Source organism: Poecilia mexicana, unplaced genomic scaffold (genome assembly GCF_051168715.1).
Source record: "Poecilia mexicana isolate PSO_F unplaced genomic scaffold, ASM5116871v1 scaffold_13, whole genome shotgun sequence".
NCBI classification, from domain to species: domain Eukaryota; kingdom Metazoa; phylum Chordata; class Actinopteri; order Cyprinodontiformes; family Poeciliidae; genus Poecilia; species Poecilia mexicana.
The window spans coordinates 19,765,513-19,789,077 of NW_028263382.1; the positions used below are offsets into that span (position 1 = coordinate 19,765,513).

At 38.9% G+C, this 23,565-nt stretch overlaps 1 pseudogene; it reads left to right on the forward strand.

Moving 5' to 3' along the window:
• Positions 1–19,754, forward strand: part of LOC148155810 (cilia- and flagella-associated protein 337-like) — a 27,275-nt pseudogene extending 7,521 nt beyond the window's left edge.
• The last annotated feature ends 3,811 nt before the right edge of the window (positions 19,755–23,565 follow it).

Here is a 23,565-nt window from a genome sequence, read left to right on the forward strand (position 1 = left end):
CTGTAGGCTGGAAAACACACTGCGAGTCTGATTTATAACAACACTATGGAGACGTTGGAGATGGAAAGCTAAAAGCAACCTATTGCAAGTCTACTCCACGTAGCGATTGTATGCAGGCTAGGATGAGTGACATTGCAGAGTAAAAACGTACTATAAGACCACAGAGGATTATTATGCCATAGAAACGGTGTGAGAGGTGCAGTATACTTATATACTCATATACTTGGAAAGCTTTAGCGTTTTTTTTTGTTCTTGCTTTGTTTTCTGAAACTCTGCTGCTACTCTGTCATGCAGTAATCCACTGGGAGGCGCTGTTTCCCCACAAATTGACCAACTTGCCCTGTGTTCAGATTCTCCCTTGTTTCTGTCTGTAATTGAATTCCTTTTTGCCGACCACAGTGATTGATGGTAGTAATGAATTCACACACACATACACACATGCACATACACACACACACACACACACACACACACACACACACACACACATATATATATATATATTTATATACATACACACACACACAGTTTGGCTGAATTTTTAATGTACCTCCAGCATGGCACATCCTCAGTTACACCCTAATCTCGCCTTCACTTCCCAAACTCTTGGTTTAATCTGCCTGCATGCCCGCCACTCGCACGCTCATACAAACCCATCCTCTGTGCACGTTTCACATTTGTGATGAAAACCTTTGCTTTTAACACACGCCACTGGTATTAATTGCTTCTGCTTTGACGTCCCACAGGGTGATTTGCATGTGTGTGGACGCTCTGATCACTGAGCAGTTTGAGATATGTATTTTTCCCTTCCTCCTGGCATTTTCGGTGATTGACAGAGAGGAGAGCCCGAGTTCCTGGAGGTGAACCAGAGGGTGTGATCTCTGGAAAACATCCTCAGCACAATACCAGATGAGATCAGTGGCAGAGGAGGCTTGCTACAAAATATACGTTAGACAGTTCTTTGAGTCTGTTCCTTTCAGGCTAAACTCTGGATAATTTTTTCAGTTTGTTATATTTAGTTTATACGTTTATATTGCATTTTAAATTCCAGTGCAATTACTCAGATTCAGAATAATTTTTCTTTTTAATAATTGAAAAAATCCTTTTAGGAACAATGAACTACATATTACAGTCTTTGTTTTCATGACCTTTGCCTTTTGTAGACTAGGCAGCCACAGACAACAGTGAAAGCATCTGCCTTTTCAGGGTTGTCATTCGAGTTGTGAAGCTGATCTTCCTTTCATTTTCAGCTGCTCTACAGATCCTTTGAAGTTGCCTCCAGAAACTCTTGATATTTCACAGAGACCGTTCTTTACTCCACCTGTACCCTGTCTTTAATATGAAGACAACATTGTTCCGTTAATGTTGATGGCTTAGAATGAAAACCTCAAATGTAATTCTGCACCCTACTGCTAATGTTAAACATGCCTCTAATAAATTACTTTGCAATAAAATATTTGTAAACTTTAAAGACTGCTGTTCCTTCCTTGGACTGCTTTTGGCAGGTAGCACCCAGCAGGAGCGGCAGTTTTTGGACGCACTCACAACCCAGTCCTCTGACCGTCACAAACTTCCCCCTTGTCAAACTGTTTACATCCCCATCCTTGCCCATTTTTCTGCACACATTCGATTTTAGGACAAAGTATGCCTTTGCTGCCTAACACAGTATATCCCACCTACCAACAGGTGGCATGATGAAGAAAAAACAAAAATCTGCTATTTACTTCACCCGTCACTGGTCATAATGTTCCGCCACATTGTGTGTGCTATTTGAAACCATGTAATCTTCCACTCACTTAACTCTTCTCAGCACATTTGTCTGCCGCGCAAACCTCTGGAGGACGTGTCAAACGTAAAATCCCCATGAACGCGTCTGTAAGTACTGCTCAAGCCATCTGTCAGGCTGTGATGGCCCATAACGTTTAACACCAAAACATTTAAAACATGCACTGTAAACATGTAGTAATGGTGCCATGACGTCTTTAATGAAATGTTAAACTAGTTTGCACAGTGCAGTAATACATGTATAATGTCCTTTAACAGAACTCATATTCCCGGGATTACCGATATAGGTCGTGTGTGCTCAGATTTACCCATATTCTAATGAAATTCAACGCTTTTAGTGAGTTTCATCAGAGGTAACGTACTCAGCGGAGGTCTTAGGAGGAATTCAAAGGCGATGCTGAGAAATTAATGTTCCGAAACAGCAGATGTCATATACACTTGAGAAAAAAAAACAAAAAAAAACCTCGCAAGCATCTCTCTGAGAAAGTGGGGCAAAAATGAGCTGGATCAAAGGAGTGTAGATTTAGGATACCAGTGCCTGATTAAAAAAAAAGAGGACAAAATCAAGACAAAAAAGAGTGGTGGTTCTGAGGTGAGTTGCTTACCTGTATCATCTTCAGAGAAGAGGCCATAACAGACATGTTAGACATAGTCGATGCTGTTTTCAGGGAAAAAAAAAAACAAAAAAAAAACGGCGTCCGTTTTTGCTGCCTAAAACGGATGGATACAACATGAAAAACAAGTAGAGCTGAAAGGCCGTCTGTGTTTGTTGGAGTTTGTGAAACATCCTCAAGACCTCCTGCAGAGATGTAGAGCATGATGTTGGTCTTTAGGTTATTCTCTTTTCTTTTCTCTTCTTCTTAATCACTTGTTCAGTATCTTCCTCTTCTTGAGCACCCACACACTAACACATTTAGAGCTTGTGCACACATTCCAGTACACACTTGTGTCACTGCCATGTAAATGGTGGCTGTTTGATCACAGTCCCGCTGCTATCAAATCCACCATTGCTGAATAATTCCCCTGACCCACTTCCTGTGGATTCATGCCGACTTGTATTCTGTGTAGCCCGACATTCTCCGTTCTAGGCAGATCAAAGTGTTTCCAGGATCAATCCTCACATCGTTGCCACGGTTCCTTTGCCGCGTGATTGACATGCATGTCCTTGTGTCTCAGTCATGGCTGTTTCCTGAGCGATAAACGTGTTTGTCAGCGCAATCCGGCTCAGATCACCAGATCAACACGATATCGCAGGTCTTCAAGGCTGTCCAAAAGTAGGCACAAACTCACTTCCACGCAAGAATGTGTTTTGCAGAGAATAGGTGAAAGGAGGCGTTAAGGTATTATTGTGATCTTCAAAGACATTTTCCAGTTTTCTGCTTGCTAAGTCAGAGATTTAAAGAAAGTAAAGTCTTGTGGAACTTCAAAGGAAGTAAAATTGATGGTTTGTCTATAGATTTAAAACACCTGACTTTTAAGATTTCTCTTAAGACAATCTATGAAGATCATTCAGTTTCCTGGGTCTCCTTTTGTCTTAGGTTGAGATTGATTTTAGGTCTGGTAAATTGTTTTTTTTTTTCTTGAGTATTTGGCTGCATGTTTTAAGAGATTTTCAAGTTGCAAAACCCAAAGATGACCCATTTTTAGCTAACTGGTTTAGTCTGGCTTCACAATGGAGTAGTTAGTCGCACTGCTGCCTTGAAGCAGGAAGGTCCTGGGTTTTGAATCCTGGGCTGGGGTCTTTTCACGTGGAGTTTACAAGTTCCTACCATGTTCCTTCCTTCAGGTTTTTTCCTTTGAAAAAACCTGTCTATTAGGTTAACTGATTCTCTATTTGTCCTTAGCTGAGTGTGTGTGTGCATGATTGTTTGTCTTGTGTGTCTCTGTGTTGCCCTGTGATAGACCAGCAAGGCGTATCCTGCCTCTTGCCTAATGACTGCTGGATATAGGCACCAACCGCGCTGCGACCCTGCAAGGATAAACAAGTATAGATGATGGATGGATGGACGGCATGTATTTCAAAATGTCATGCAGAAAAATAGGCCCACAGATCATCCACCATACTTAAAAAGGAGCATAAAGTGCAGTCATTCAGAATTCACATGATTTAATTTAAAGCCAAAATAAAGTTTAGAAAACTCAACTTATTTGTTTGTTATGGGAGGACACATTACATTACTCCCAAACAACTGGTTGTAGGTCATTTACTAATAGGAATTGCAGACCCCAAACCTTGCCCTACCCTCCTGTAGAGCTTTTCCAGTAAGGTGCTGAAATATATTCCCATCTCCTTTTTGCCCCTGCCTGCTGTGCGTCGTGATAAGTTAAACTTGTTTTCTTGTCCATTACATTGGTGATCGGAAAAAAAGTGCCACTTTGTCAGGTCATATCTCTAAGCCAGGGAAACCGAACGTCATGCATTAGTAAAGAGATTTTCCCAGCTACACCAATCAACTAAAAAAGCACAAATAACAAATTCTTCAGTTTCATTTAAATTTTTATTCCACCGGTGACAAGACAATTCTTCCATGCTGAATTTAATTCAGTTTGTAGATTTTATTTCTCTAAATTTTCCACTGTGAAGCTGTGATGCATAAATCTAATTCAAGGCTTTTTATGTTTTTTTTTGTTTTTTGTTTTTCAAACTAGGCATTTTTCAAGGGTGGCAGCATTGTAAAGACAGAAGCTTCTCCTGGACCATTTTCAAATTTGCTGTTCAATCTGATCGAAATATTTATGGCATAAAGCAAACACTGCAAGGCCAAATTTTTAGGGATATGGGTTGAGATAAATCTTCACACATCCTGACGCAGACGCGTTCGAAAATGTCAAGAAACATTAGACGGCACAGGGGATCATAAATATGGACTCTTGCAGTTCCCTCTTAACCCCGTTCTGCACTGCTTCACCGCACTGCAGTAAAAGCATTAACCACTCAGGGGAGCAGTAACTCATCGGCTTCACTGTCTTTTTTTTTCTTCACTTCTGCTTTAAAAACCATAAGTCAAGCTCTAATTATTGCTGACATTTCTCTCTTCTCCTTTGGATTTCAAACATGGTTATTGCACCCAATTGTTTTTTTATTTTATTTGGATTTTCAGAAACCCTCCCTTTCAGTCTGTTGACATCAAAGAGCTTCTGCTAGTTAAGAGTCCGGTTTGCTGCTCCGTCTCACACAGGGAAGAAATTATAGACACATTTTGATTTTTAAAAACTTTACCAAGATTACAGTTACAGTTACAAAACTTCTTTGTGAAGTTGAAACATTTTATTCCATGAAGCAGCTTTTAGCAGACATTTGCTTGCGTCACAGGAGATTTAAGCTAAAGTTAAAATTTTTTTATGCAGCTCTGAAGAAATCTGAAGCAGTAAAAATGAAATAAGTCAGTCTAAGTTTACCACTATGGAACAATGAACACTTTTTATAATATTTATGCTTTTTTTTTTTCTTTCTCCTATTCTAAGATTTTCCCCCACTGTAGTCATTTAACAAAGTAGTAGAGAGTGGAGGCTCTGTTCTTTCTTTCGTAAATTAAATTGTTCTGAAAAGGATTCCCAAAGTGGGTCTCCCTTTGGATGTGCATTGTGGACTGAAAGACCTTCGTTTTTGCTCAGTTGCCCTTGCGTTCTCTTTTCTTCGACTGCACTCCTTTGCTTCTCGCTCTGCGAGCGGTACAATATTTTTTTCGCCCCATTCCAGCAACTTCATTCTTCTCCCTGTATAATAGTGGATTCTCCATGGTGGATTTGTGTGTGGCTATTTCGGGGTTCTGCACTGGCTCCTGCATGTGCCGCTATAATCCAATTGTGATAGTGTTAATTTTTAAAGCTTTATTATTGAAATTGCTGAGACCTAATTTTCTGATCCTGTCACTGTTGAAGGCCGCCATAATCATCCAATTCAAGTTATTCCAGACCATTAAGTCACAAGCAGGGATTGGTCATGGCTGCTGAGGTGGGAGAAGGATAGAGGAGTGCGAGGATCTTTGTGTGCATTCTTGTTTGTTGTCATGCTGGCTATCTTCCTTTGCTTGGTTGTAACAAATCTCTATTTTTTTTCTTTTTTCCCTTCTTTTAGTGGGCATGCTGCTGTGAGTGACCTACAGGATACTTTCGGAAAGGCGTGCGATTGGCGCTGGACAACTTTTGTTGTGTTTATTTGTTTTTATTTTTCAAATCAAAGTTCAGGGTCAGTTCTTTCAGGCTTTAAGTGCATTTAAACTTAAATGTAAAAAAAAACAAAAAAAAAAAACAACTACTATGAATTATGTTGTTGCTTCTGCTACTGAATGTGTGTAGGTTGATGTGGAGTTATTGTATTTCAAATAGATTATCTTCTCTTTTGTGCCTAATCTGTGAATAGAAATGACGCCCACGCACACAGTCAGTCAGTGCCACATGTGGACAATAACACCCAGACTCACAAACACAACACTTTTCCACCACTTGGTTGCCAGGAAACTTAGCCTGAGTCTTTAAGGGTGAGAGATAATAAAGAATTGTGTGTCCTGCCTCGGTCGGGGCTAAGGGGGCAGTTAGTTAACTGCCTGAGGGTGTCTGCATGCTGCAACCTGGGCTGTTGGAGTTGATTATCTCTCAGTCATTGCTTTCTAGCATAAATCTTAGCCAAGACAAAAAAAAAAAACCTGTGCTTATTTTAGCAGATACTCCCTAACGGATGAGGCCGTGACGTTCCATCCAAAGGTTTGCCTGAGATAGGAGAAATTAGTGTTTTATAATCTGATAATGTGGAAATTTGGAATGATGAAATTGACCATTGTTGTGTGTTCAGATTGTTTTTCTTAAAGGGACGTATTATGTAAAATCATCTCTTTTTTTTTTTTTTTTAGCTCTGTGTTATGTCATAAGTTTATTCCCTCATAAAAAGCCTACCTGCAGTGTTGCTTTGACTCTTTCATGCATCTTTGAGGAATCCTTGAATCTCCTGTGGCAACTTTTCAGGGTTGCCTAAATGTTTGCATATACAATGCACCGCCTATTTATCCAAAACTCTTCCTCCAGCCGAGCTTCTGCCTCACAGAGCACTCTGTGCCTTTTCCACTCAGCTCCTCCAGACTAGCAGGAGCAGCAATTAGCAAACACCTGATGGTACTGGACTTCTGCTCAGCTTATCGTACAAATTACTTCTCAATCGAAAGCTCCTAAGAAGGGTTGTAAACAGCCTGGATCCACGAATGTGGCCTTGAATTGTAGGCTTCATTGTAATCAATCCAAACTGCACAGGTTTGTTTGTCAGGTTTTGCAGTCTTGGGTGACCATTCTTACAACCTGAAGCTGGTGTTTGGCTCCTTTGGTATTTTTGACGATGCCTTTTTGTGTCTCTATCATGGATTCCTCCATATGCCTGCTTATCGGCGCTGATGCCTGACAGCAGCTTACATGTTGTGGAAAGACAGGTTGTTGGGTATTTCTGGGAGTCTTTCATTATCAAGATGGTTTAACTCTTAGTCAGCCAGTCTGGGAGTGACCCATCCTTCAGCATTTGGTTCAGTTTTGCCAGGCACTCATGGAAAGGTGTCAATTTCTTCAGCCAGTAGGGTGAAGAATTGCGTTTCATATCCTGGACTTTGTTCATGGAGATTATTATGGTACACAAGGTTTAATCATTCCATCTTGGAAAGAGAATTAATGCAATCTTCTCACTGGAACTAAACTGGAAAAATGGCAACCCAGCTTGTACGAAGTGGATTCACACTCTGAGCCATTTGGATCTTTTTTAGATTATAGCTGAAATTTTGTCCAATTTCAAACATCTTGAAAGATAGATTGCACAGTTCATATCAATCGTTTTTGTATAGAGATAATGCATGTTTAGTGCAATTAGTGTGATCAGCTGTGACACTAAATATAGAACATTTACAATATTTCTTTCTTTTACTCCAAAACCAGGTTGGATGGATCATCAGCTGATTCATGCAAGGAGAGCTGCCCCCATGTGATTGAATCCAGACCGATATCCAGCAGCTGGCTCCAAAAGCAAGTCAGGGTGAAGTTGATTAAACGCCATCATGATTATAAACAAAAGAGGAGTGAAGATTATCACCAGATTATCACCATTCTTTTTATTTATTGCAGCTGCAGAAGCACATCTGTTGTGTTCTGCTTGTTTACGGGGATGGAAACAAAGGATCAGATCAACATCAGATGGCACAGTAATGGCCTTGGCTTCACATTGATTTGTTATTTTATTTTATTTTATTTTATGTTTTTGCTTTCACTGCACACCATGTCATCTGAATCTTGGATCAGTTTGATGCCACATTCAATAAAATTTGCCACCAGAATGTTTGAAACTAAGAACTTTGCTGCTCTTTTAACCCTGTTGGATCCCAACATTTTGTGCTGCATCTGTGTTCTTTGGTCATGAAAACAATCATTTTTTTGGTGATTTTTTTCAAATTTCCTTACAGGAAACACAGTTCTGAGAAAAACATTACGCATCACTTTAAACACTTTTTCAATTCATGTCATTATTAACTTCACCATTTATTTTTTTTCCCAGAAAAAGCGATTTTTCTCTCTCCACATATATTAGCAAATTAAATTAAATTAAAATGACATTAAAAATATATTTGCATTGCAGGAAACAGTAAAATCATAGATTTTGAAGGAATTCCAACAAAGGGACTGAAAAAAAAAAAAAGAATTCAGAAATCCTTTTGAACGGAAAAAATGATGTAGAAAACTGCTCTAGTTAGTTTAAAAATATTTTACAAAAATAAAGAAAACAAAATAGCATCTTCCCTAAAATGAAAACTTACAAAACTTTAATTAAAAAAAATGAAAAGAATAAAAGGATCCAAGAATATTAACTCAAAGTTGAAAAGAAAATGCGTCATGCCAAATTCATTTCATCTGCTGTTAAGTGAGTTCCTAATTATACTGTAGTGCAGACTTATTGAACAAATCTGTTAATTTGAAGCTTTAGTCTAATTTTTGTCTATGTGATGTACTTCTGTTTGCTGTTAGCCGACACAATCAGAGGCTTGACTGATGTTCGCCACCTGCTGAGACCCGATTCGGAGACCTTTTCGCCCGTCTCCGAAAGCTATCCACCTGGGTGGGAATGAAAGACCTTTGCATGCTGTTCACCACCGGCCCATATGGATTAAGTGAAAGGACCCAATGAAAAAAAAAAGCCTGCTGCTGTGATCCTGCTTTACGACCATTATGACATGACAACCTGCTGTGAAATAGATTTCGAAGGTTACTAAGGGATTACTGAAGCTCGGGACATCCTGTTTTTGTCATGCAACACTCACAAAGGCTGCGATGTATTATTTGACCGGGCCTGACGCACACATACAACATAGGTTTTTAAGTCTCTGACCTTGTCTGCTGCTACGTTCAGGGGTGATTGATTGACAGGTCCGAGCGGTAACCATGGGAACAAAGGCGGAGGTGGCGCAGCTTGAAGACAGGATGAACATTGAGGATTATAAAATAAATAAATAAAAAATTACAAAGCCTCTTCCTCGTAAGTCTGATTTAGCCTGTCAGTTTATTAAAAGCACCAATTTACAGAAGGTTTCTCAAGAAATGCTGTACAGGCAAGATAACAAATGCAATACATTTCATGATGCTGTTTATCTCGCATGCAGGACTCCTCCAGTGAAGCCCGCTCCTTGTCTAGAACCGAGTTCCTTGATCTCGCCTCGGTGGCAGCCGGACATGGATCCGGGGAGGAATATGACGCCGCTGTTGTCTCCCAGCAGACTGTAAAAGGCTCCTGGGCAAAGATGGTGTGAAGGCGTGTGGGCGTGTCAGCTGGAGAGGACTGAGCTCCTTTCTGCCGCTGAAGCTTTCTGATAAACTTAGGAACAACAGAGCAATTAGCGCTCCTCGCTGGAAGGCATCACACACCTTGACTTGTCCTCATCTAGAAACCATTCAGAAGGTGAAAGGTCTCAGCATCTCATTAGAAGTGGAGTTTGTTACAATGACCTGAACATATGGTTCATTTTAAACTCATGGCCCACATATTATGGGGGGTGAGGGGGAAACATTCAGTGAGTTTAAAATGTTAAACTCTGCTGACTGGGGGGAAATTCACATTATTAAACATTGCGGCAGGAAAGTATTAGAGTCTTGCTCATCAAAATGGCACACCTCTTTTGAGATAAATGGCTCCAGACTGCTTTTACATCTATCAATTAATATGCAAATAGTGGAGCCAGTGTAAAGTGCCTACTGCTGTGGATAAAGTGAAGGCTCACCACTTTAATCTTTCAATCCGCAGGACGTCAAAATGTCAAAATGTTGTGTCAGTTGTTTTCCACATGCCTGGAAGGTTTTGAAACTCCATAGAGGCAGGTTTTCATTCCAGACAAAATTTCTATGACCTTTTCAGTAGAGATGTAGGGACATAGATGAATTAAAAATATTTCAAAACATGTACTAATCAAACCTAATGGCAAAATAAAACATTTTTTTTATTGCACTATTCTCAAGGAATTACACAGTGCTCTAGCAGAAAGGATTCTGCATCGATTTTAAAAATCGATACAGAATCTAAAAGGAAGGCACACTTTGGGGTAATGCTTTTTTTCTGCCGCTGTGGCTCCAGTAATAAGTCCAGCTGCTGCATTTGCTACTGGAAATAACAGTGAGAGTTCTCACTAACGTCTGCAACATGTGAAGACCAGTGGTGAAGGCAGAAGGAGTGTACAGCTGTGGTCTATAGCTCACTGCTTAAAGAAATTGTCTTGTTTTGAGATTATCAGCTGGAACAAACAACAACAATAACATTTCTGACTTAAAGTTTCTAGCTGAGTGCATCCTTAATTACTGACAGTGAAACATTAAAGAATTAATATAGGGGCCAGAACGAATAACTTGACTAATTCCCATTAAATATAAGGACCTTTGGGGCCCTCCGGGTTGTCACACTCAGTGGTGTTGTGTGGAAAAGAAGTGACATCACTCTGACTCGACTAAACGGCAAAAGAAGCCGATTTATTGCCTTAGAGTCGACGGGTATATCGTGGTAGATTTGAAATACACAATATTCTCTCCAGTTTTTACATGAGAGATTATTCAGTTTTGTTCAACATGTTCCCAGCTTGAGATATGGTTTTATAACCTGACACTTTCACATCTTTTCGCATTTTATCCATTACCTGTTTACTATGAGTTTTAGTCTTTGCTATGCTGTTTGTTCACCAGTGTTCACTATAAAACCTCTAAGACCTTCACAGAATATTTCAATTTATACAGAAAATAAATTAAGCACACTTGAACTCTGTATATGTTTCTGTGAAACATGAATGCTATTAATTGCATTGGGTTTTATTTAGAAGTGATAGGGGGCAGAATATAAATGCATAGAACATTTTCAGATAATGCATTTGTTAACAAAAAAGAATCAATTCATGCATTGTTTTCTTTCCACTTTATAACTATGCACTATGCTGTGTTATTATGTCCCATCAAAACATATCGACGTTTGTGGTTGCAACTTGACAAGTTGTGAAAAAGACCAAACTATAAATACCTTTGCACTGACAGAAGAAATTGATTTGAGTTGTCGCGGTTTAATTAAATGCTGCTTTTGAGTAACAAATGGACATCTTAACTATTAAATTTTATTTTGCAGACCTAAGGTTTTCTCTTGCACCTCAGCCAGTAAAATCCTGCAACTCATTAATTCAGATTTGTTTTATCGACTGCAGCACTGAAAATGGGTGGCTTAGTTTCTTTTTCCTGGGCCCAGGAAGAGGAAGATTTAGAGAGGAGATCGTGCTTAATAGGCTTATTCAAGCATAGTTCTTTTGTAATTGAGGAGCTAGTGAGAGGAGAAGAGCAGGATATACTAAATATTTAAAATTCAATTTTAAAAACCCACATTTTAACTAATTAACGTCCTTCTATGGTTTAAAAAGACGCACGACTCTATTACAAGAGTCATGAGGGCTGCAGTTTTGTCACTGCGAGTTCAGAATAGTGTTTGCCTCGGCCGTGCTGTTGTTCAGCGATATCCGCTGGTCCCACCAGGTGTTGTGCATTCAGAGCTGAGGTCAGTACCTGAGTGTGAGCAAAGGAGGAACAGTGGTGCTGTGGGACAGAGAGGACATGTCCGTTCAACACATGCAGCGTCTGCAGAACACGGTCACACCCAAAGGCACTCCGGGTGACAGACGTGGTGCTCCAGGCGAGCATGCACAAGGTCATTCGATCCTGCTGTAAACATTACATGTCAGTGCTGTAGTGCTCTGCAGCAGTGACACATTCCGGCTCAAAAAGCCAGTTCTTGTTCACGTCCACAGAGACGATTCAATGAATTATTAAAAGAGAAACAGTCAGAATTACTGGGGCAGATATTGTAATTTACAAAGGCAGACAAATACTTCAGTCAGGTGATTAATTATTGATTTGTGGTCTGTGTAACAGTGTTGCAGACAAGGAGCTGTTGCATAATGTTCAGAAAGTAAACATTCATTTGTTTGTTGTAAGACCATCAATTATTTATTATCATTCCTAATTAGCAGCTCTTTAATCTACAGATTTGTTTACCGCTTGCTGTATTCAGTTTCATGGAGAAAATGTTTTCTGATTATTATTGATCATCAGCCTGTGAAATTGTGAAATCATAGTGATGTGCTCTCTCAGTCCGTTCTTTGTTACCTTCCTTTTCTTGGATCAGCTGAAAATTTAAACCAAAGGTAACTAATGTGCACAGTTGCACTTAAAATGATTAAAACCCCACAGTAATTCAGTTTTATTTACAAAATTCAGTAGTTGAGGGGTTTGTACTAAGCAAACTACACATTAGTCCTTTAAATAGTTAAACACGTCCAATAGTACAAGGACCAACTTTACCTCTAACTCCCAAATTCCTGCATACATTAGCTTCAAAATTATGTATTCCTGCAAATAAACTTTGCTATATTTGCAAACCAGGTGTGATCTTTGTGACATTTGCAGCAACCATCTCAGATAATGTTTGAGTGCATGTTAGAAATATGGCTAAGTCAAGAGAAATGACTGCTGTCAAGCAAAATTATGCAAACAAATAGGAAAAGCTCTTAAGGTTCCTGGGGATACAGTGAGAAGTTTGGGAGGAAGATGAAGCATGAGTCTCACAGAAGTTTCAAAACAAGTCCTGGGAGATTTCAGAGTAGTCACCCGACTTGAACTCTATTAAAAAACAAATCCTTAGTGGTGTTTTCAACATGTAATCCCGAGAATACTGAAACTGTGGCCTGTAAGTAGTGAGGTTAAGACTTGTTCATTGCAACTGTTAGTTTTCATATGTTCCAATGAATCCATTTAGCAGAAAGAGTTTAACAACTTTAGGTGCAGTTATAAAATGTATCAACATGAGAGTTTGTCTTTCACAGTCATGAAGTATTCATGCATACTTTTAATAATAAATTCTTTAGGAATTGAGATTTACCCATGGCCTCTGAATCCGTCTCATTGCGATCAGGCCGTGGTGAGTATAGGAGACATTGGGGGACAGGAAGAGGACTAAGAAGATAGAGAACTGTAGGACACTGTCATGGCTTCCCATTTTCTTGCATGATCTGTTTATGTTCATTGTTATGTCATCTATCATGTACGCATCCCTGTGTGTTACCCCAGGTCAACGTTTTGTATTTACGTACCGTACTGTCACGACATACAACAGCTTTAATTTACTAATGATGACAAACAGTGAGCACTCAACATGGTCTGTTACTGTAAATTTCTCTGTGGAGATACAGATGCAGCATATCGTATTTTTGTGCATGTTCACATTCATCCCAAATCTCAAACAAAAAAAGCCCCGTATTTATCAGAAAAGAATAATACTTAAAAAAAAAAAAGAGACCACTCAAAGGCAGTAGTAGTTCTGCCTACTAAAAACAACACTCTGGGTGTCAGGGATGCTTATGGCACACCTCACGCCTTTCACCTTCCTTGACACGTGGAATGAGCTACGGAGCAGCTTCAGTCACTTACTGTATTCACATTGAGTCACCTTCTTCACAGGCACATTTTTCACTGTTGAAGTAAAGTTGCAGGCGTGAGGTTTGGCCCGCTGAGATTACCCCCTTCAGCTCGGTGTGTGCAGCAAAGAGGATGCTCAGTTTTATCTCAATTGCATCATTGGAATAAAGCTTCTCTGAAGAGTAATTGGGCTGTTTGATAATGATCCAGCCGAGGTTTTGTTTTGAGACCGGCTTGGCTCAAATCTCGATAAAATGGACAAAAATAAATAAATAGTGTGCATATACTGTAGATAGAACACAGCAAATTGGGAGACAAAGGGGTAACAAATGAAAGGGAAAACCAAGGAGACAAAACAAAGTCTAGGCTGAATGTAATCTCACAGACTGTGTGTGCATGTGCAACGGCAAAGGGTATTTTTTTGTGTGTGTGTGTGTGTGTGTCTGTGTGTGGCGTTTGGAGAGTAAGTACAAAAAACTAGGTGCCAGTGAGAGTGTATATATGTGTGCTACCATACCTCTGGGGTGCTGGTGCTATTCTTTTGAAGTTTCTGCCCTTCAGTATGAGTGGGCTGTGTACCATTAGACATGGCTGGTTATCCAGACTTCCAAACCTTGGGGCTCCCAGGACACAAGAGCAAGGAAGGGAGAAATGGAGAGGCTGATGGAATCTGGGGGAAAATGAGAGGAAATTAGAAGGGAATTGGGATGGACACAAGGCTGCAAGGACAAAGGAGGAGAGCTGCAGGAAGTAGTCGTGTGTGTTTGTGTGATCCAACCAAATAGTCTTAAATGAACAGTAAAGACGAGCATCTAGGTAGGGATGCAAAACCAAAAGGACTCTCTTTGATGTAGATATCTGGTTCAGCTCCAATGTCAACTGAACTTAGCAGCTAAAGTGTGGGATTAGTTGCAATAGTGACTAAAGAAGGCAAATGTTATTAACCAGTCTCTGTATTCCAGTTTGATTTGTGAATGTTAGTAAAGCAGAAAGTAAGTCTCATCATGTCGCTGATCTTTTGATGTACATGAGTGAGAAAAGTCCAGATGTATGAAGTCTAATCAGACATAATTATTTGCCCCAGCTATGCGGCTGATCTTTGACATGAGACTGTCACATGTCGTCTCACAAGCAGCCCCTTTATTTTCCCCACCCTCTTTGAAAGCTTAGCAGCTTCTGATAGAGACGCGCTGGCATCCAATTTAACTCTTCTCAATCAACATGTTAATTGAGATAGATGGTGATGCGAGATCCATTACATTTTTTGTAATGGCAGTGAGCAAATGAAAGCTGCCTCATTCTATGCTGTGCTGAGCGCCTGCAAATTGGTTCGTTTTTGCCCTACACCAGGGCTGCGGTCATTGCACATTGAAAACACCTCTTCCATAAAGTGGCTGGCCCTCCTTCCTTTTGTTTTTTTTATATCAGGTGAAAGGTGTCTATTGAAGACATCAAAGAAAATTGAGCAGAGTTCATTTACATTCGATTGGTTAAAACTGAAACCATTCTAGCATTTCCTTGTTTCCTCGGCTATTGTCTCACAACGAGTTTATAAATAAAATTGAAATGAGATCTTGATAATAAATGCATGGATTCTGTGTTTTCATTGTTTTTCCTCTATCACTTCAGAGACCATATTTCACACCAATAAAACTGAAACACGCTAAAATAAACCTTAGAGAAAAAGCATCACAATTCAACAACTGTGTATTAAGGAGTCTGTATAAATAGATTTACCCGGTTCAGGTATGGCAAGGGCACACAGTAGCATTTTTTAATGATTGATATCAGAGTTATTTTCCTAAAAACCGAGGACAGAATTTGGACAAAGTTTATAAGGGTTGGCGAAATACTTCAATAACATATAAACATGATAAACTGAAGCAGTAGAAAAACAAAACAAATTTGTATGCAAAAAAAATTACAATTTCAAAACAATATTTTTTTGAGGTAGATACAAAAATAAAAAAATCAAGAGGGAATCTGAAACTAAAGTATCTCACCACACTAGTATTGATCCAACACTGATACTGACTTAATATCAACAGCATTGATATTTTGGGTCGGTCAGACCACCTTGAGGCTGCCGTTTTCTTTTGTACATTAAAATTCGCTCCTATATGAAAATATGAGGAGATGTGGGTTATACGCAGTCAATAGTCTGAGATTAAGGACAAACACCCAACAATCAAAGTAACTCACAAAGCATTAGATCAAAGGAACTAGCTTAGCAATCAAGCCACAGTAGTTGAAAGCTCAGACAGAAATAATTCCTCTCTGAAAGTCTCTGCACAACAGCGGTTTTCAACCCTAATCCACCGTCCTTTATGTTTTGGTTGTGTCTCTGCCCCAGCAGACCTGATTCAAATAATACCATTACTTACTGCAAGGTGCTACAGAAGCCTGTCAATCATCCATTTGTTTGAACCAGGTGTCTGAAAACAGTGTCTAAAAAGGCCTAAATTAATATGTCAGTGGGATATTTTTTACATGTACATTAGCATGTTAATGCTATGAAGTATTTCAAAGAAGTAAAAGGAAACCTCTTAGCATAAATCCAGTTTATACGGCCCATTTGATGTGTATCCTGTAGACTACCAATTATTTCAGACTTAATCTGTCTTATACATGCCCTATCTTGCTACGTGTTACAAAAGATTTTCTTGTTACACCAGTCTAGGTCCTATTTTTATCGCTGACTGTGGCCTGCAGTGCGCTCCTTGGCCTTGCTTGAAGCCTTTGTATCCTGCAGCACCAAGACCAAACAGCAGCTTGGTGATTGGCTGGAAGGAAAAGGATGGCAGGGGTCTGCGAGTCATTTCCTTTGCAACAAAGAGTGATGTGTGGGACGTCGGTTATGGAGTTGGTCCGACAGGTGGGAGGAAAAATGTATCCCAGACATTAAGACGTATATACTTCCTAACAAATATGCAGTATTTATACAAGTTTAACTTTTCACTTTTTTTTTTAACTTAGAAAACATAAACGTCAGAGTATTTTATTGAGATTTTCTGTTACAGATAAATACATGGTTGCATATAATCACAAAAGGTTAAGAAAATGACATGAATGTTGCATTTTTACAAAAACAACTTTTAAAATTAAATCTAAATAAAATTTGGTGCAAGCAATCACCTTCAAAAATCAATATTAAAAATGCAGCTGTTTTGTGAAAGTCTCAAAGGGTTTTAAGAGAATGTCAATGAAACAAACAGCATAACGCTGCCTATGTTAAAAAGGAGTTTGACAAGAAATACAATCCGACATGGCACTGCATCGTTGGCAGGAACTTTGGCAGCTATGTGACGCACGAAACTAAACATTTCATTTACAAGAAACAGGCTGGGAAGAAAGTCATGGTTTAAAGCTGTGTTGAGTTGTAAGCAGTAATCCAAGCTTCTCTGAAAATGGCAAAACTGCAAGCCATAGTTGGAAATGGTGGTCCAACTATGGTGACTCTAGTTCAGGGAAACCTAGAATCAAAGAAGCAGCTAAAAGTCCCATGGAAACTCTGGAGGATCTACTTAGATACCCAAATCCTCTGAGAGAATCTGTTGCATGGCCTTCATGCATGAGTGACAAGAAGAAGGCTGGTGTTGAAAAAAAACAAAAAAAACAATGAAAAACAGTGTGTGACAAGTCATGTAAAATATGCAAAGGAAGGTGCCTGATCAGCTCAAACCCAAATTTACTTTCTTGCTTACTTTCTAATTGCTGTGTTTCGGAGAGTTACCGCTGAACATCACCCTGAACTCAACCCCACGTAAATAGTGGTGGTGGCAGTATTATCATACGTAAATACAGAGGAATATTTAAGGAAAACCTGTTAGATTCTTCAAAAACTTGAGAATAGGGTACCTACCAGTAGAACAGAGGGCCTAACCATGGACCAAGAGCTACAATGGTACGGTGTAGAAGAAAGGACATGTATGTGTGAGAATGTCCCAGTAACATTGCAAGTCTAACTCTAACTGAGAAACTGATACTGTGAGGATGTGGATTTCTGTGTCTGCCCCTGTGTCTGCATGTCTTGCCCTTCATTGTTCCCAGCTGTGTCTTGTTCCCCTGATTATCTCCTCTTGTATTTATACTCACCTGTGTCTGTGTTTCCCCGTCGGATCCTTGTCTTAGCTGTCGTGCCGTTGTCTCGTCAGGTTTTTCCAGTTGCTACCAGTGTTGAGGTCCTAGCCTTTTGCTGACCTGTGCTGCCTGGACTTTTGTACTCACTTGAGATTTTCATTAAATCTTCAAACTCAGTTGCTGCCTCTACCTCTCTGCGTTTGGGTCCACACCACAACTACCATAAATTGTTACAGATGCACAACTTCAGAATTACAATTGAAAGTTGGAGACATACCCCAGAAGGCATACGTGTCACACACTTTATTAAGCCTATTTCATAAAAATCCCCAAAGCATGCATTAAAGTTTCCGTGTATAATATAACAGGATGTGAAAAGGTTCAGGGGATATGATTGCTAGACGTTATATCTGGATCAAACCAGCGAAAAATTGTTCTGCGGAATGTATTTTGAGTGACGTCCAGATTAGCTGTTAAAGCACCAGCTGTACTGCTGTCATAATATTTTTGTCATGTATTGGCTTCATAAATCATGTATTTCCCATGGATCTGACCTTTTGTTTTCTTCCAGCGCTTAAGGGTGAGAGTAAGAGGTAATTTTGCTGAAGGACTTTTAAACTCCACAGGGTTATTTTAGCTCATTTCTTAAGTATATTTACTCCCAGTGATAATTTGATGTTCTCTGCTAACAATTAAGCAAAAAGGAACAGATCCAGAGGTAAAACTCAAAGTTAAAAATTTCTAAATGGTATTTTGCCTTTAAACGTGTCATAATTGTTTCCCTTTCTTAGCACCTGGTTGTCACCATAGTTCTCAATCAATCTAAATCAAATGTACAAAGCTGTCAAATGCCTCATTGAGTACTAAATTGTTTTTTTATGAGAAGGGAGGATGGGAGAGGTAATTTTCTTGTTATTTCCTGGTATTGGTGGCAGCTGTAGCAGGTGTGGATCATCGTGTCTTACTGCGTAACCTCTGTGTGACCTCTAAGCCAGACAGTGTGCTTATCGGCCAGTCAAGCCCTGTCACTGCAATTAATTTCATACAAAACAAACAACAGCTGATCAGCGCCAAAAGCAAGGAAGTGAGTCATTTAAAGATGAGCAACCCTGGATTTCCAATCCTGAATATTAGCTTATTCAGAGGAGCTTCTGGATTTCTCAGTCCTGCCAAAGAAGGGAACAGAAGTTTCTCTGAGCTCAGATGTTTCCTTTAAATCGTTGTCCTGACTGATGTGGGGATGATGTTGGTGCCTGTGCTTTCCCTCCTCTTGCTGTAGTAGCAGTCTGCATGCTTCCCTACTCTTTGGTTACTCTGAAGAGAATGAATATTTTAGAGGTGATTTATGCTCCATCTGCCCTTTCCTCAAACACCAACTGCCAAAGCAAGAAACCGAAGGCTTTACCTCGAATTTATGAGGAAAAATTCATGAAACAGCAGCAGTTGTCTTGTTTTGCACAATAAAGAAATATGGCAAACAGAGTTCCTCTGACTAACATTTAGCATAGTAGGCAGCTGAAAACATAACTCTTAATGGCCATGACTGCATAGATGTGTGAATTATGTTATTGATACTGAAACTGTTGTGGTGCCAAATGATTTTTAATTGGACCATAAAACTTGACTACATTTCAAACTTTTGTGCTCACACCAATAAAAACAGAGACATGAAATTCCTTTAACATTATGCTTATGGGATGTGTCTAGTCGGTATGTTCATCATCATCACTGGTGTTTTCCCTGACATGCAAACGGACACACACATACACGCATGCATGCACGCGAACACATACACACACACATTCAGGTTTCTATAAGAGGAGCCAAAGCAACTTCTGTTTATATTCAACAGCCAGCTTCTCCTCCTGGAGACAAGGGAGGAGGACAAACACCTTATGCATGTGCTCTGCAACAGTTGGTTTAACCTGGTGTGTTAATAAAATGATTCTGCCTTTCATTTGCTTTTAAACGGGACAAATTTTAATTACGCTAAACTATGAATACAGTTCTCACACAAAAGCCTTGAGAAAACAGATTTGTTGAAATTTCAACTTTTAAAGACAAATATTGAAAAATTCAGCATCTTATATGCTTAGTTTTTTTGTGTTCTATTGACACAATTTCCAGTAAGTGAATCAATGTAAATGTGATTTTTTTAACTTGATTTTTGTTCCCTCCAAGTACCTCCAAGCAGAAGAAGTATCTAGAAAAAATTTGCAAACTCTTTCAAAGAAACTGTAATTAGTGTAGAATACTGTAGTTCAGATTTGACAAGTCTGCATAATATATATATATATATATATATATATATATATATATATATATTTTTTTTTTTTTTTTTTTTTTTGTTGTTTTTTTTTTGTTTTACTTTTATCCACAATGCTCCAGATACAGTAGAGTTTACCTGGACTAAAAATACAGGGGTGTTTTAACATAAAAATCTTGTTGCAACTCTATAAGCCATGCAGGCCAATAACAGATGTGGATTCAAACAGTTCTGTGACATGTGCAGCAACAGTTTTTAAGCAATGGTACAACCACTTATCAAAGAATAGCATGGTTTTAAAGTGACCTTTTCAAACCCAATAAAAATGTTCCATCATACTGTTCCCACAGTTTAAAACCATTTTCATGAGATGTCAAGTGCAGTTTTCTATGCACTTGACATCTGTTTGGATCAGTGACAAACATGTCACTAAGCTCTTTTTTTTATTATAATTATTATTGTTATTGTAGTTTGCAAGTTGTAACAGCAGGCCTACTAAGTAGCTGTCTTCAATCACTGCAGAGCAAGCAGACCAACTAATTAACCATTTAACATCAACTTATCAGGCTTCAATTACTCTACTATTCTAGAGCAGAATGACAAATAGGTAATATTCTGCCAGGCTGGCATGAAAATACTACTGTATATAGAAGAGGTTTTATTCTATTCCATTTCCATAGTTATTTTTCTTATGTTTCAGTCAGCCACAGAAAATAATTAAATCAATTTAGATATCAATATTTATTTTAGGACCAATTAAATCAAGCATTTTTCCTTTGAATTTTTTGTGCAACTGCCATGAAACATTATTATTTATACAATGCAATCATGGCACGAGATCTGATTAGGACTCATACCTGAAAACAAACAAACAAAAATGCAAATAGCTTGTTACAGCAACTTTTATTATACTTAATAGTAAACACATTGGATCGTGAGATTGAGGTTTGTTATTAACTTCAGTCTTTTCAAATCCCAGTTACAATTTTTCTGACTTTTCTATTTCTGTATTTCCAGCATCCAAGATCAAATAACATGCAACGTAACACTCACTGTTTTTACATTTGTTTACCCAGTTCTTCATTAATAATGTACAGCGCTTCCTGTTTATATTTGGAAGTGCTGATGACACAGAATCATCAGATCTTAGTAGGAATGTCTGTTTTAAAGCACACATGTGTAAGAGGAACAAGATATTGTCTGAAGTTAAATCAGACCAAACTTTTCTATTCTATTTGCTAAATGCCAAGCAACTTAGTGACAACATTTTTTTTTTGTTTCATTTTTGAGCTTCCTCAAATTCAGAAGTTTACATACATTTATTTGGGATAACTGTCTTTTAGACATCATGACATTGGTCAAACTAAAGTTTTCTGGCATTTAGATTTAGAAAACATTTGAGTAATTCTGAGTAAAACCGTTTTGCCAGTAGTTGCCAGTTTTATCCCACGAGGGTAAAGATGGCAGTATGCTAGCCCGCGCTGGGAAAGTCCCGCGAGGGAAGGTGACTAGAAGGCCGTGATATCTTACCAACTCCAGGTTTTAGGAGTTTTATTTTGCTTTTGTTTGAATAATATTCAGTTTAAGTTACTTGTTGACTCAAAGTAGCTCAGAGCATGAGAGTAAAGTGAGTCCAGCCACAGTTAAAAGAAGATAAACTATTCTTTGTTCATAAAGTGTAAGAATTGAGGTTAAAGTTGAAACAATGTTAAGTTAAATTCTGTATTTGTTTTGTAAGATACTCATACCATGGTTGTCTTCATCTAAGTGAAGGATGGGAATGCGAAAAGGGTAATGTGCGAACTTATATACTCGTGAGAATAGTAAACTAGGTTTGTGAAACAACGGTAATGTAAAACATTAATACTGTACACTGAAAAAAAATTGTTTGTAAACACATTAAAAAAAAAACGCAATCTGGATGCTAACGGCAGCGCTTCGGTCGTCATTGCTGACTTCTGTTTTATTATCCTTCAGATTGTGGTCATCATTGTTATAGCAATCCTGTCACTCGGGACCTGTAACATAAATATCTGGTTTCAACTGTAAATGTGATTTTTGTTCTAGTTTTCATTTCTCTTCAGCAGCAGGATTTGTTAGTATAATTAGCACTAGTAAGGTCTTTAATCTTACATGAATGAGATAAAACTCTTGATGTTTGATGCCAAGGCGCTCTTTGCAGGTAGTCAGCTGTGACTCTGTCTCCTCTGTGATCTGCTGGCAGGCTGGCACAGGCCAACAAGTCTAACAGTTCAGCCGTTGCCATGACAATGCAGAGCTCTCCACCATGAGCTTGGACAGTACACAAACCCAGCTGTTTACTGCAGGCACTGATAGACAGGTCAGAGTAGGTGAACTCTCACCCACACACACATACACACACTGCTTGTGAAGCAAAGCAGAAAACACACATATGAATTGATAAAAGGGGGAAAAATTATTTATAGCTATGGCAAAGAATTTTTTTTTTACTTTTTCTCTTCATGATTATGACAGTGGGCTGCATGGTGGTTTAGTTACTGGCACTGTGGACCTGACAGAAAAAAGCTGCTGGGTTTGAATATTGGCCTGGGCTCTTTCTGCATGGAGTTTGCATGTACAGCCTGTGCTTGGGTGGGTTCTCTGGCTTTCTCCCACAGTCCAAAAATATGACAGGTGAACTGATTACTCTAAATTGCTTTTAGGCATGAGAGTGTGTGTGTGTTCACGGTTGTTTGTCAAGGTTAGGTTATGGCCTGGAGGCCAGACCAGGGAGTCTCTTGTCCTACGACCTTTGGATGTAGGCACCGTGATCCTGCAAGGACAAGTGGGGAAGTTTTGCTTATTGAATGAAACATGGCACTGGCCGTAAACAAACAAAGCAAAAATAAATGAATAAAACATATAATCTCCATCAAGATACAATTAAGAGCAGACTATGCTAAGAGAAAATAAAAAACAATACCCTCTGCAGCTCATGGCTTCTGGGCATGCAACCCATTAATGCACAAGGGTTTTCCAGATTCTGAAGATAAAATAAAATACAGAATCAATTTAAACATGTTGTGGTAAAAGAAATGGGTCTGTTCCAACCTGCTGATTATAAAAAGAAAGTTTTAAGACCTTTTGTTCACTTGTTTAATAAACTGATCACTGTCTGTTTAAAGATCTGTTTCTCCAATTCAATTGAGTACTACAAATAGTCTCAAACGTGATAGCTCAGACAATGGAATTCATACAATTCACTCTTGCTAATTTTATTTAAGTAGGTAGTAAAAATAATTTTATATAAAAGCAGGCAGTAAAAGGTGTAGGTGTTGTGACAGTGGGCTGTGCGAAGTAATTTTGCAGCATAAATCTTGAAAGGGGCTGGGAAGCAGTACATTCTACCCGACAGTATTGAGGCAGTAAAGAGTGGCTGCTTTTGATCAGCAAAAACACTCCTTGCTTTTTATAAGAGATGTCTGTCTATAGAGGTGTTTTACGTTGATGGGGCTAATGTA